Here is a 12386-nt window from a genome sequence, read left to right as displayed (position 1 = left end):
ACTTACCAAGTGATGTAAGTAGAAATGGTTGTCTTGAAATATGCCCTCAATAAAACAGCCAGTTACCTTTCTTTAATTAGCAAGTAATGAGCTATTTTGTCTACTTATACAGATGTGTAAGTTTTAACTTGTCATTTTTTTTCAAACTGATTAAACAACATATTCATATTTCAAAGATTATGAAGCTTTTCCTTGGGATGTCTTTTTATCTTTAAAAACAACAATGCTAATAGCTTCCTTTTTCCTATATTCAAACAACTATTTACTACCCCTTCTTGATGTGGGCTTTCAAAATACAAAGAAGGTCTGGCAAGTTTTCAATGTCCTTTTTAAAATCTGTTCTTAAGCGCTTGTAAAAAAGCATAAAGGGTACTTCTTTGGAGAATTGATAATGTCCTACGTTCAGTATTTGTATATTAAGGACTGTCAGTTACATTTAGTGTATTCATTCATTGGAATCTGTTCTGTTAATCTGCATGCAACTGATTTCAAGAAAGCCAAAGTGATCAGAAGAAGTCAAAGTTAACATAACAATTCCTTTTCTACAGAAAACAGCCTAAGACATTATGGGTCCAAATTTCAAAGCAAGTTACTGTATTTGCAAGTTTTAAGTCACACTTGGCAGTTTTTCCAAACACAGTGGTCAGGAACTGAAAAAAATAAACATGTGTTTCCAGGATTTTCTTTTCACATGCCACACAAAAAGCGATGTTACAACTATGTTTTCACTCCCTTTAAAAAGTTCTTCTTAAGGAAGAAGGCTTTGCTGATTTGTGTTATTTTAAGGTAGATTTTACAAAATAACATGAAGAGGCAAGACAAATATTACTTTCACTGTATAAATGGGAGTTTAACTTCCCCAAAGGGATTTCTTGAAAAATCTGATCTATCATTATGCAGTGATATTTTGTACTTTAAATCTAATAAATTCAGAACACTTAGCCCATTCCATCTTCCAGTTGCCTTAAACAAAGGGAAAATAAAAGAATCAATCTACATACAATTCTTAGGCAGCAAGTCTAAAGCCATTCCCATTTTGCTGAAAGAGTAACTGAGGTAAAGTAAATTTATCGCTTTCCTGAGGCTTAACAAAGTCTTAGTAGCTGCAGAAGGATGAAAATTCACAGGTGTGGTTCTTACTCAAGACAAAGGAAACAATCAATCACAAACTGAGCTTTCTCAGCAGTCCATAAAGCTTCCAAACCCAAAAATATCTCCATTACTGGTAGACCAGGTGGCCCAAATCTCCACTCCAACCTTTCCACCTCATTGAAAGTGTTGCCCTGAAAATTCTGACCTATTGAAATGTAAGCATCGTATTTTGTAGGAATAACAATACCAACCATCAATTCCTTAGGAAGAATTTATTTCTCAGTTCCCTAAGATCCGGAACTACAGAAAACAGGATCCAGGACAGAAAGTGAGTTGGGTGGAGAGTAAAGGATAGAAAGTGTTCGGTGTAGAATCCTCTTCTGGGAGACTGGATACTAATGGAGACTTTGGGCAGCGGTGAACAGTGAGTATGGATGGCCCTGGCACCTGGACGAGGAAAGAGAAAATGAAAGAACAAGAGGATAGACTTCTCTGAGCAGGATGGGCTGTATCAGGAATGTCTGCAGAGGAAAGGATGATTAGAAAGGGTTGTAAAACACAAGGGGAAAATGGTCCAGCAATTGCACTCCTTGCTCTTCACCCAAATGAGCTGAAAACCTATGTCCACACACACACAAAAATGGCACAAGGATATTTGCAGCATCTTTAGTCATAAGTGCCAAACTTGGAAGCAACCAAGATGTCCTTCAGTAGATAAATAGGTAAACTGTGATACATCCAAATAATAGAATGTTATTTGGTGCCAAAAAGAAATGAGCTACTAAACCATGAAAGACGTGGAGAAAACTAAAATGCGTATTACTAAGTGAAAGAAGCCAGTCTAAAAGTCTACATACTGTATGATTCCAAGCGTGTGACATTCTGGAAAAAGAAAAACTATGGAAACAGTAAAAAGATCAGTGGTTGCCAGGGGCCAGAGGGGAGGGAAGAATGAACTGGCAGAGCACAGGGGACGTTAAGGGGAGTGAAACTATACTCCGTGTACTAACACGTTGGATACATGTCATTATACATATGTCCAAACCATGGAATGTACAACACCAAGAGTGAACCCTAGCGTAAACTATGGATTTGGGGTGATAATGATGTGTCATTGGAGGTTAATTGGTTGTAACAAATGTACTACTCTGGTATAGGATGTTGATAGTAGAGAAGGCTGTGATGGTGTAGGGGCAAGGAATATATAGGAACTCTACTTTCTACTCAATTTTGCTGTAAATATAAAATTGCCCTAAAAAATAAAATCTAGTTTTTAAAAAAGCAACCGTTTAACAACTTTGTACCAGATACTGTGTTATGCACTGTGTCATTTTGTCCTGGCAACAACCTTATAAGGTAGAAATTATCATCCCTGGTTTTCTTACAAGGAAATGTAATTGCAGAAAGTTTTTTTAACAGCTGCGGAGGGGTCAAGTTGGGACTCCAAACCTGAACTGATCACAAGAGGCATGTACCTAACCATTTCCTATAAGTGAGTCTGGCTCTGGCAGATCATGGACCCCAGCTAAGCACCCCTCATCTAACAACGGGTCTGTTTGCCTGTTTCCAAGCTCGTATTCTTGGGTCAATAAAATATCTATCTAGGCCAGCATATGCAGATTATACAGAGCTGGACCTACAATGGAATGAAGGTAATCATTTGCAGGGTGCCTGGGTGGCTCAGTTGGGTACACATCCGACTCTTGATTTCAGCTCAGGTCATGATCTCAAGGTTCGTGAGTTTGAGCCCCGCATCAGGCTCTGCTGAGAGTGCAGAGTCTGCTTGGGATTCTCTCTCTCCCCCTCTCTCTCTGCCCCTCCCAAGCTTGTTCTCTCTCTCGCGCTCAAAATAAATAAATAAAAACTGTTTTAAAAATTAGAAAAAAAAGAAGGTAATCATTTGCTGTTGACCCAACTTCCACAATTGGCCTCACCCCCATTTATCCTGCCACCTACCAGGCCATAGGTGATGGGCAACAGCAACATTTCTCTGTATTTACCTGAAAGCAGAGAATTTGGACCATTGCCACTGAAATAAAGACTGGTTCAGCTCAACGTGAGGCTCAGTGTTGGTGGCTGATAAAGAATATTCTATAATCAATAGAGATTCATGCTAGCTAAGATGCAAACCACATATATTAGTAGAGATTTGCAAACTCTGAATAAATAAGTCAAATGTGAATAAGTGAAATAGAGGACAGAAGAGGTTCAAATCCCTTAATATGGAGCAGAATTAGCCCTCACATCTTCTTTCAACCCAAACTTTCTGGGTCTGAGGTATAGGTTTTTGGTTTTTTTGTTTTTTTTTCTTTAGGCTAAACCAACAGAGCTCTCCTCTCGATGTCTCAGAAAGACATCAAGTACAAGGTGTATAAAACAGACTACATCGGGGGCACCTGGGTGGCTCAGTCAGTTAGGTGTCCGACTTCAGCCTGGGTCATGATCTCGCAGTCTGTGAGTTCGAGCCCTGCATCGGGTTCTGTGTTGACAGCTGAGAGCCTGGAGCCTGCTTCACATTCTGTGTCTCCCTCTCTCTCTGCCTCCCCCCGCCCCACTCATGCTCTGTCTCTCTCCATCTCTCAAAAGTGAATTAACATTAAAAAAAAAATTTTTTTTTAAACAGAATACATCAGGGGCGCCTGGGTGGCGCAGTCGGTTAAGCGTCTGACTTCAGCCAGGTCACGATCTCGCGGTCCGTGAGTTCGAGCCCCGCGTCGGGCTCTGGGCTGATGGCTCAGAGCCTGGAGCCTGTTTCCGATTCTGTGTCTCCCTCTCTCTCTGCCCCTCCCCTGTTCATGCTCTGTCTCTCTCTGTCCCAAAAATAAATAAACGTTGAAAAAAAAATTAAAAAAAATAAAATAAAACAGAATACATCATTTCTCCTTATGGGTATGTTTTTAATTCTAATTTTAAAATCACTGTCCACCCAATCAAAAAGCCAGAAAAAATGAGTGTCATTCTGAGAGCTTTCCCCTTTCTCATTCCTATTATTGAAATTTGCATATGTCCTGGTGATTTAACCATCAAAATATCTGCTTAGGTCTCCTGTTATTGGTCAGGAGTGTTACAATAGCCCCCCAACTGCCTTAACCCCATCTCCAAGTCTCTTCAACACCATCAAATGAGTAATTTATTCTAACATATGAATCTATTGTTTAATTACTCGAATTTTTCAGTGTTTCCTCATTTCTCTTAGATGGCATCCAAACTCCTCGATATGTCATTATGGTCCTAATTCCCACAAATCTCTACTTTGTTCTCCACCAACTCTGTGCTCCAAACCATGGGCACCATTTCTCAATGCATTTTCACAGAGACTTGGCCTACTCATAACACACACCACCCCCAAAATCCTGCTTTCTCTCCTGCTCCCAGCCAGGGTACCTTACCAAATTCATTACAATTTACATAACTCCAACCTCTTCAAGATTCAACTCAACTATCATCTACTCTTGGAAATCTTTGAAAGTCCAACCTGGGTCAGGACATCATGTGCTCATGGCACCATCTAGAAGGGGCACCATACAATTGAGGGGGAAGAAAAGCTAATCTGAAATTATTTGATTTTTTTGAAGGCAATAAATATTTATCCCAGGCAAAATCAAAACTTTGCTGGTCTTCACTGCACTGGCTCTATATTTCAACATTATTTTTGTTTACTTACAAAGGATTACAACCTAATCCTTTCAATGGCACACCCTGGGTATGCCTTCTTAATGTTCTCATATGTAAGATACGTTCTATAATTGTTGCTTTTCTCAAATATCATCCCAAGTGGAATGTGAATCCTTCTTTTTTTTTTAATTGTTTTAAATTTTTATTTGTTTTTGAGAGAGAGACAGCATGTGAGCAGGGGAGGAGCAGAGAGAGAGGGAGACACAGAACGTGAAGCAGGCTCCAGGCTCCGAGCCGTCAGCACAGAGCCTGACGCGGGGCTCGAACTCACGAACTGTGCGATCATGACCTGAGCCGAAGTCGGACGCTCAACCAACTGAGCCACCCAGGTGCCCCGAATGTGAATTCTTCCTGAACAGGAACCATGACTCTTCTTGTTTATACCCAGTGGTGGCTGCGATGCCTGCCAAATACTAGGAGTTCAACAAATGCTTATGTACAGAAAGAAAAAGGAGGGAGAGGATGGATGGGAAGACGGGAGAGAAAGAACAAAGAGGGAGGAAAGAAGGGCATTTCTTCTAGCCTAACATCCCATATTTATAACTTTGAAATTGAATTCTCAATGCCCCTCATGCCCTGATAGCTTTGTTAGCAACATATAGAAAGGCAGCTTTGAACGCTGGCAACCCCGAAGACAGGTAAAATCGGTTCTTGTCAAGCCCAGTCTTCTCTAAGGATGAGTTGGTTGTTCTCCAGCTCTCACCTAGAAGGGCCTTTAATGTGAATCCAGTATCACTTTGGAGTTCCTATAACTAGTTCCTATCACTTTGGAGATCTATAACTAGTCACTCTCCACCGCCTTCCCTGAGCTGCCTGCTTCCTAATACATACCTCAAGAAACTGCCTGGACCATTAGTCTCAGGCAAAAACTGGTAGATCCCAAAGGCTGGCAAGCTCCACATACCAACTTTCAGAAGAATCTCAATCTGCGACAATCCAGTAAATGGTACTAATAGCAGTATATTCCGCTCACACCAAAGCCATGGCCAATGGCCTGCCCCTTCTACCCCATTTGCACACTGACAAAAGCTTACCAATTCAATGGGTCACAGGGCCCTTATTTTCCCATTAAAAAATAATAAAAGGCTAAACTGAGACATATGCTAAATGAGAACCAAACTATTTTGAAAAGTTATAATGAATTCTTATGACAGGAATTATATTATGCATAATATAAACATCTGTATTTAAGGAAGATAATGGTTTAGCTCCAGGAAATAATAGCTAAGCAGTGATGACTTAAGCAAATGTTTTACAATTAATGGAAATAAAAATTACATATTATTACAGTTAAGGGATGTTGGGGAAATGGGATAGGAGGTAACTCATACCAATGGATTCTGACGCAAGAGAGAATTAAAGTTTCTATAAAACAAACCCTCCCCCAAAGAGGGAAGCTGCAAAAAAGATCAAACTTCTTGGGTTCAAAGACATTAAATTCTACTCTTTAAATCCCGTTACATATGTAGTGACAGCACAACCATGTCTACCTTCAACAGAGTCAATCCACCTCTTAAAATGAGATATTTAAAGGCAGACTGTTGGCCTTGTGTCTTGGATGGCAGATCACAGAATTCCAAAGCCCTTAAGATGCTGTAGCACTGGTTCTTACTAAGTCGTAATTAACTTCATTGGGAGTTACATGATAGCAACTTAGAACAGCATTTGGCTGAACATTTTTAGTATTCTTCCACTCAGTAATTACTACTTCAGTGGGAATCTCAAGTAAGGAACACAGGGCAGAATTTGGCCCACAAAGAGAAGCACATCAAGTAACTGGCCCAATTTGTCATGCCAATAACACAGTGTATTAAAATCTCCCACGAAGCTTCCCCATTAGTGCGCTGATTTTATCATGAATGTAAATTCCACCAAAATGACTACTCAGATCCTTTACCAAGTCTCCAGGAAGGGCAGTGTGTAGGAGAGAATATGGTCAGGGAATGGCTCCATATACCCGATAACCACCCTAGAAGGGCAATTATGCACAAACTAAGTAAAGAGTTGGATGCTATTTGGCAGTTTAACCACATAATAAATTCTTATTGATGGAAGAAAAAGGAGCCATCGCATCCCTAGTCTGGGCATTAAATATCTGAAGAATAAGATTTAGGCCACTGAGACTTGGACTTGTGTTTCAAAATGAAAACCCAATACTAGGTTCAGAATGATAGCTATAATGACAGTCATATATTAGAAAACTTCAAATTATACAATATGTAATTTTTCGCTACCATTAATTGTGGAACATAATAGGTCCTGAAAAAACCAATCGTGATTCTTCTTCAAAAGTGTTTATATAGAGCATGACCTAATTTTTATTATAAAAATGGAGACTTTCTTTCCTTTTTTTTTTTGCTTGCTTGCCTGCTTTAAATTACAGTATTCACTTGGAAACTAATTTTAGGCATTATCCATTTGACATTTGAGTTTAAAGGACATTCAAAAATCACAAATTGATACTGAATATAGGAAGACTAGATTTTTAAAATATATTCTTGCCTTCACTACCTACATTCCTCTAGGCGATTCACCTGAGGTCCTGAAGAAGATAACTAATTCATTTCCTGAGGGTCAAGCCACAATCCCCTTGATGTGGTGTCTTGGCCAGGCTTTCAACTGAAGGCCATTAACACCACTTCCCCCAGCAGTCTAACCTCTCTTTTGTCATGAAGTCCTCATTCTCTACCACCACCATGTTACCCGCCAGCAGCTGTTACTTCTCAATGGCCCCAGCACTGAGAAACTAGAGAAAAATCGTACCAATATGTCCTACCAAGTAAGGCAGACTGCTGTCCCATTGGCCAGCCCACCCGTCAATGCGCCATGTTTGTTAACATTCGAAAAGACATTTGTGCAGAGAACAAATTGACGGAGCCCATGTTTATATCAGAAATTTCAGAAACGGCAAGAGATTTATTCGTGGAATCTTAACACCCATTCAGACTGTCATAAAACACAAAGGACCAGATTCAATAAAAACTCTGTCCAATTTCCACAACACAAAAGTCTGTGTGAGCCTTCAAAACAAAATCAGTTTTTCCAGTTTTGCAAAGGGCTGTTCAGACTTCAGTAGCATGGGAGCCAGCTGGGGCATTTCCTTACTCATCCCCTAAATTAGTTTCAAAAGTACTTTTGAGGACCACATTTGATCAGAAGAATTTGCATGCTTTTCTCCTTTCTCTCTCTCTCTCTCTCTCTCTCTCTCTCTCTCTCTCTCTCTCTCTCGCATCCTCTCATTCTCTCTCTCACACACACATTTCGTAGTACATCACATGGAGAACAAATGACAGAACTGCAGCATATGTCTCATGCAGTTAAAAGCTTTAAAACTGGCCCGTAAAACAGAATTCTTTGGTACACAGTGAAAAATATTTTTTGATTCCATAATCCATACTGCAGTAAAGTTGGGTATAATCATTTTTAAAAGTTGCTGTGTCCGTGGACAGATGTTTTTCATACATACTGGGAATGTTTCCTTTACATTCCTAAGGACATAAGAGTTTGACATCGAGCCAGTACCTCTAGAAATGGTGAAAGCTAAAGACACCCCATACTGATGCTTTTACTCTTCCAAGAAACTTTCTCCCACAACGAAAATGTTAAAACTTTTACCCCACAGCCCACATTCTGAGATTAGTCCAATAACTAATGTTCTGTCCAAGTAAAATACATTTTGTCATAGCTTGAAAATGTTACCTTTCACAGAAGTATAGTATTTCTGACCAGCAGGGAACATATGTCAACATTATCTATTATTACCCAATGTCAGGACCAAAAAGGGAAGGTGGGTGGTGGATGTTAATAACGACTTAAGCGATTTCTAAAAGAGGCATTTGAGAAGTACAAAGCCAGAAGTTTCAAATGTTTTGTCTTATTTTCGCTGTGTCAGCAACCTGCCCCCCCCCACCCCTCACCAGAACAAACCTAACGCTGCCTCCGACCCAACGCCTAGTTCTCTTTTCAATTTTAGCCAACGCTTTGCTAAGCTGGAAAGTTTGAAAAATACCCTAGAAAACTTCTCCACCAGAAATGAAAAACAAAAACATATGACCAGCAATGATGAAAGCAACTCCCACTCGCTAAGAAAAAGATTTTCAATCACAGAAGCACACGGCTTTTGGATTTGAACATTTATTTTCATTTTTCAAGCTACTTGTCTGGTGTTTAGATTTGGGGGTTGGGTTTCTTGTTTGACATCGGAGGAGGTGGGGGTAATGCTGGTTGGGAGCGTAATTGTATTTAAGCAATTTTCTCAAAGGTAAGCAGAAAGTATTCTCCTCGTGCAACAAAGCTGCCCGGGAGACCATGCCCGTCCCCAGCTGAATATGGGTTTCTCCTGCAGGAGGAGCTGAAAGGCACATTCCACAACAGTCCAGAGGAGAAAAAGTGTCTCCCACCTCTCTTACAGTTGGATCAAGATGTGGCAATACTATATTGTGAACTGGCGGCTCACCATGCCTCTGTCCTGGGCATCCATAACCATGAACTCAGAATGTGCTTGGAGCCACCACGATTGGGAACAATCAAGTTCTTACTGTCCTTGGGGGCCACGTGGCTCTCCAGGAAAAGAGACTTGAGCTCTCACCTCACTACGTGTGTATCTGGGGGAAATTTTCACTTTGGATCATAGAGAAAGATGTGCGTCCTGGTTCAAGCCTAGAACAAGAAGTACTGGGGTAATATGTCCCCGAACCCTAGAGATTTGTACACTTTCGATTCAGGGGCATAGTGTCGAGTTTCTGCGCCTGTTGAAAAGTTGATTGTCATTCACTCACCTGTTTGGCTCCTAGAAAAACCAAATCTTTCTCTTCGAAGAAATCATTCAAGAAAGGTTAGAGAATAAAAGCATCTAAATAAATCCCTCAAGCTAGGAGGCTCTTAGAACTATAGGAAACGCAGCCCATGCCAGAGCACGTGTCACAAGACTGGAGGCAACGCCTACTGTTTTGACTTCTGGGGGAAGTCATCCTAATTCATTCTTCCTCATCTCATTCAGCTTCTGAGGACAGAAGTCGTACAGCTATAGGTTCCTTCTGGATAGTGTATCACTAAGGCAAAAGGAGACTTTAACCCTACTACTGAAGTCTTCCATTTTGCTCATCAAACAGTCCTTTAGTTGCCAAATGACAGGAGTTCATATTTGTCCCAAACCTGGATCATGGCTTAGAACAATCAAACTATAAAGGATTTTCTGCTCTTGTGATGTGATGTTGCCCAGCACACCAAGCGGAGGAGAATGCTTTGCAGCAAGCCTCCCAGTGCTGCAGGAGACCATTCCCTCCAGGCATCAGTTCTCTGTCCCCCACTCCTCCTGGAACCACATTCACAATATGGTCCATGCGGTTCAGGGTCTGTTTGTGCTCGTGGTAGAGGATAAAGTTAATTGACCACCTCTCGTTTAGAACATGGCTTCTGAGAAGTTCCACCTGAGCTAACAAACCACAGAAGGTGTTGAAGTTAGATAAATAGCGTCCTTTAGAAGACTCTTTAAATGTCAACATTTAATCTCAAGATGGAAAAAAAAAAAAAACCCTGAAAGTTCAACCTCCTTATTTTTAAAGATGCAAATTGAAGCCGAGAGACCATGAGCAGCTTGCTATGTCACATGGCTCAGTGGGCACTCTGATCCCACTCCGTTTTGGCATGACATCATGGGAAAGTAAGTTAAATAGGGGTGGATCCTGGTATCCAGGATCCTGGTTTCCTTCAGGCAGGGAGAATTAGGTAGCAGGTTGGAAAAGGTGTGAGGGGCCCCGGGTGCTGTCCCAAGGTTATGATGCTGTTTCCGTGGGCTTCTTCATCTGTGATTTGGGCACTTTTCTGCAAGTATGTTACCTTTCAGCTAAAAAAGAAGGAAAGAGAAAAATGATACAGTTGTGTTTATACACATAATTTTTAGTGAAAAAAGCTCTACTTACAAAAGTTAAGATAAAAGACCACATACAAAGAGAGTTGACTTAAGTTATCATTTCCATCCCCAGCACTGGGAAATGAGAATTAAGGATTCCAATGAGGAAAACAGCAACACACGTCTTCAAAATAACAATAACTTTCATTTGAAATGTACTAATCAGGTTATACAATATTCTATTTCATCTCCCTTGATGTTCAAAACAGCCTGTTCTCAAAGAAGAACATTTGTGTCATCATTTTATAAGGATGAAAACTTAAGTTCAGAGAGATTGATTAACTCGTCAAAGGTGACACAGCCGGTCGGCTGGCAGGGCAGGAAGGAAAAGTTGGGTATTTTGACCCCTGCACATCTAGGCATTTTCTCCACTACGCATGCTGCCAGTCAGAGTCATATCTTGCCTTTGTGGGGACGTAGGACATTCTCATTCATTCCCCACAATACATACCAAAGATTAGGTGCTTCAGGGATTACAAACATGGAATGGAAATCTATCTTCAAGAAATTTGTTTTTTCATAAGGAAGTGAAACAGCTTAGTTTTTAAGATGTAAGTTCAATCACCAAAAATTAATTTTACGGGACAATTTTGTCTTCAGTTGCATTTTGAGATGGCCAGAGTCTAAGAAAAGCTGAAGAAGCATTTTAGGTTCAAATTGCCGAGAACCTAGTTCCTTTTTGAGCCAAGGAACATTTTTAGGGGTGGAAGCGGGGGAAGATGTGATATTTTAATTGTTTCTCTGCTGGTGCATGACTCCTGAATAGATCTTATGCCTTATAGAGAGGTTAAGAGACACGAATGAAAACACCAGTATGAATGTGTGTTTTTTCATAATTTGGAATCTGAAAAATGTAAATGATGCCTAATCTCTACCATATCCCATCTAAGAAGGAAAAAAGGCTTGGAAGAGACAAGAGACAAAATTAAAAGATGAAATTATGCCCGGGCCTTCTTCCTACTGATGTCATCTGAGCAGCTAACCTAGCTGAGCCTTAGAAGCTCTGCCAGTTTTAATGGTGAGCACGTTAATTTGTATAATAGCCTCTTGGGTGAATAGGTTACATGTTCTGCCTCAGAGTTATCCTGGAACCTTTTCCTGGGTAATATCATCACAATACTTGCTTCTTATATTGGCCTATGATGAAGAGATGACATTTGCCTGGATTTGGATTGAGTGTTAATATACCATATTAGATTGCAGCTGACAGGCCCCCTTTTTCAATTTATTTGAGGCTTCTTGCAGAAGAATAGTAAAACATGTGATGGGTCCAGATACAACTAGCCAAAAGCAGACCAGAAAAAGAATTATGCCAAATTAATGGAACTGAAGTAATCAGGGCATTGTAGAATTTAGTCCATTGTTTCTCAACCTTCTCATATGAGCGGTTCAGAGCACCACACAGTCAGTATGTTTGGTTGCCATAAAAGGAATAGCTGTATTAAAATACCGAAATAATAAGCTATAACCAAATTAGCATGTGAATTAGAGTAATATTTCCAAGGAAAAAGGTACTGATACGAACTAAAAGCCTAGAATCCATACATACTGACTCAACAATCCACTTCTAGAAATATGTTCTAAGACAGCCGCCAAGAATATGAACAAATATTTGGCTACATGCAACATTTATGCCAATCGTATTTATAATCTGGAAAAGATTGGAAACAACCGAATACTCAACAATAGGGGATTGATTAAATAAATA

At 40.2% G+C, this 12386-nt stretch overlaps 1 long non-coding RNA gene across 2 annotated transcripts in view; it reads right to left on the bottom strand.

Moving 5' to 3' along the window:
• Window positions 1-7663: 7663 nt before the first annotated feature.
• The window catches only part of LOC109502672, a 40491-nt gene continuing 35768 nt past the window's right edge, over window positions 7664-12386 (bottom strand). For both annotated transcript variants that reach the window (XR_002161430.3, XR_002161432.3), the window contains one exon: window positions 7664-10612. This is a non-coding gene — a long non-coding RNA (uncharacterized LOC109502672). The remainder of the gene's footprint in view (window positions 10613-12386) is intronic.

This window comes from Felis catus, chromosome C1, assembly GCF_018350175.1.
Source record: "Felis catus isolate Fca126 chromosome C1, F.catus_Fca126_mat1.0, whole genome shotgun sequence".
NCBI lineage: Eukaryota > Metazoa > Chordata > Mammalia > Carnivora > Felidae > Felis > Felis catus.
The sequence above is the reverse complement of the archived record's forward strand: the minus strand, read 5'-3'. Positions and strand labels throughout refer to the sequence as shown.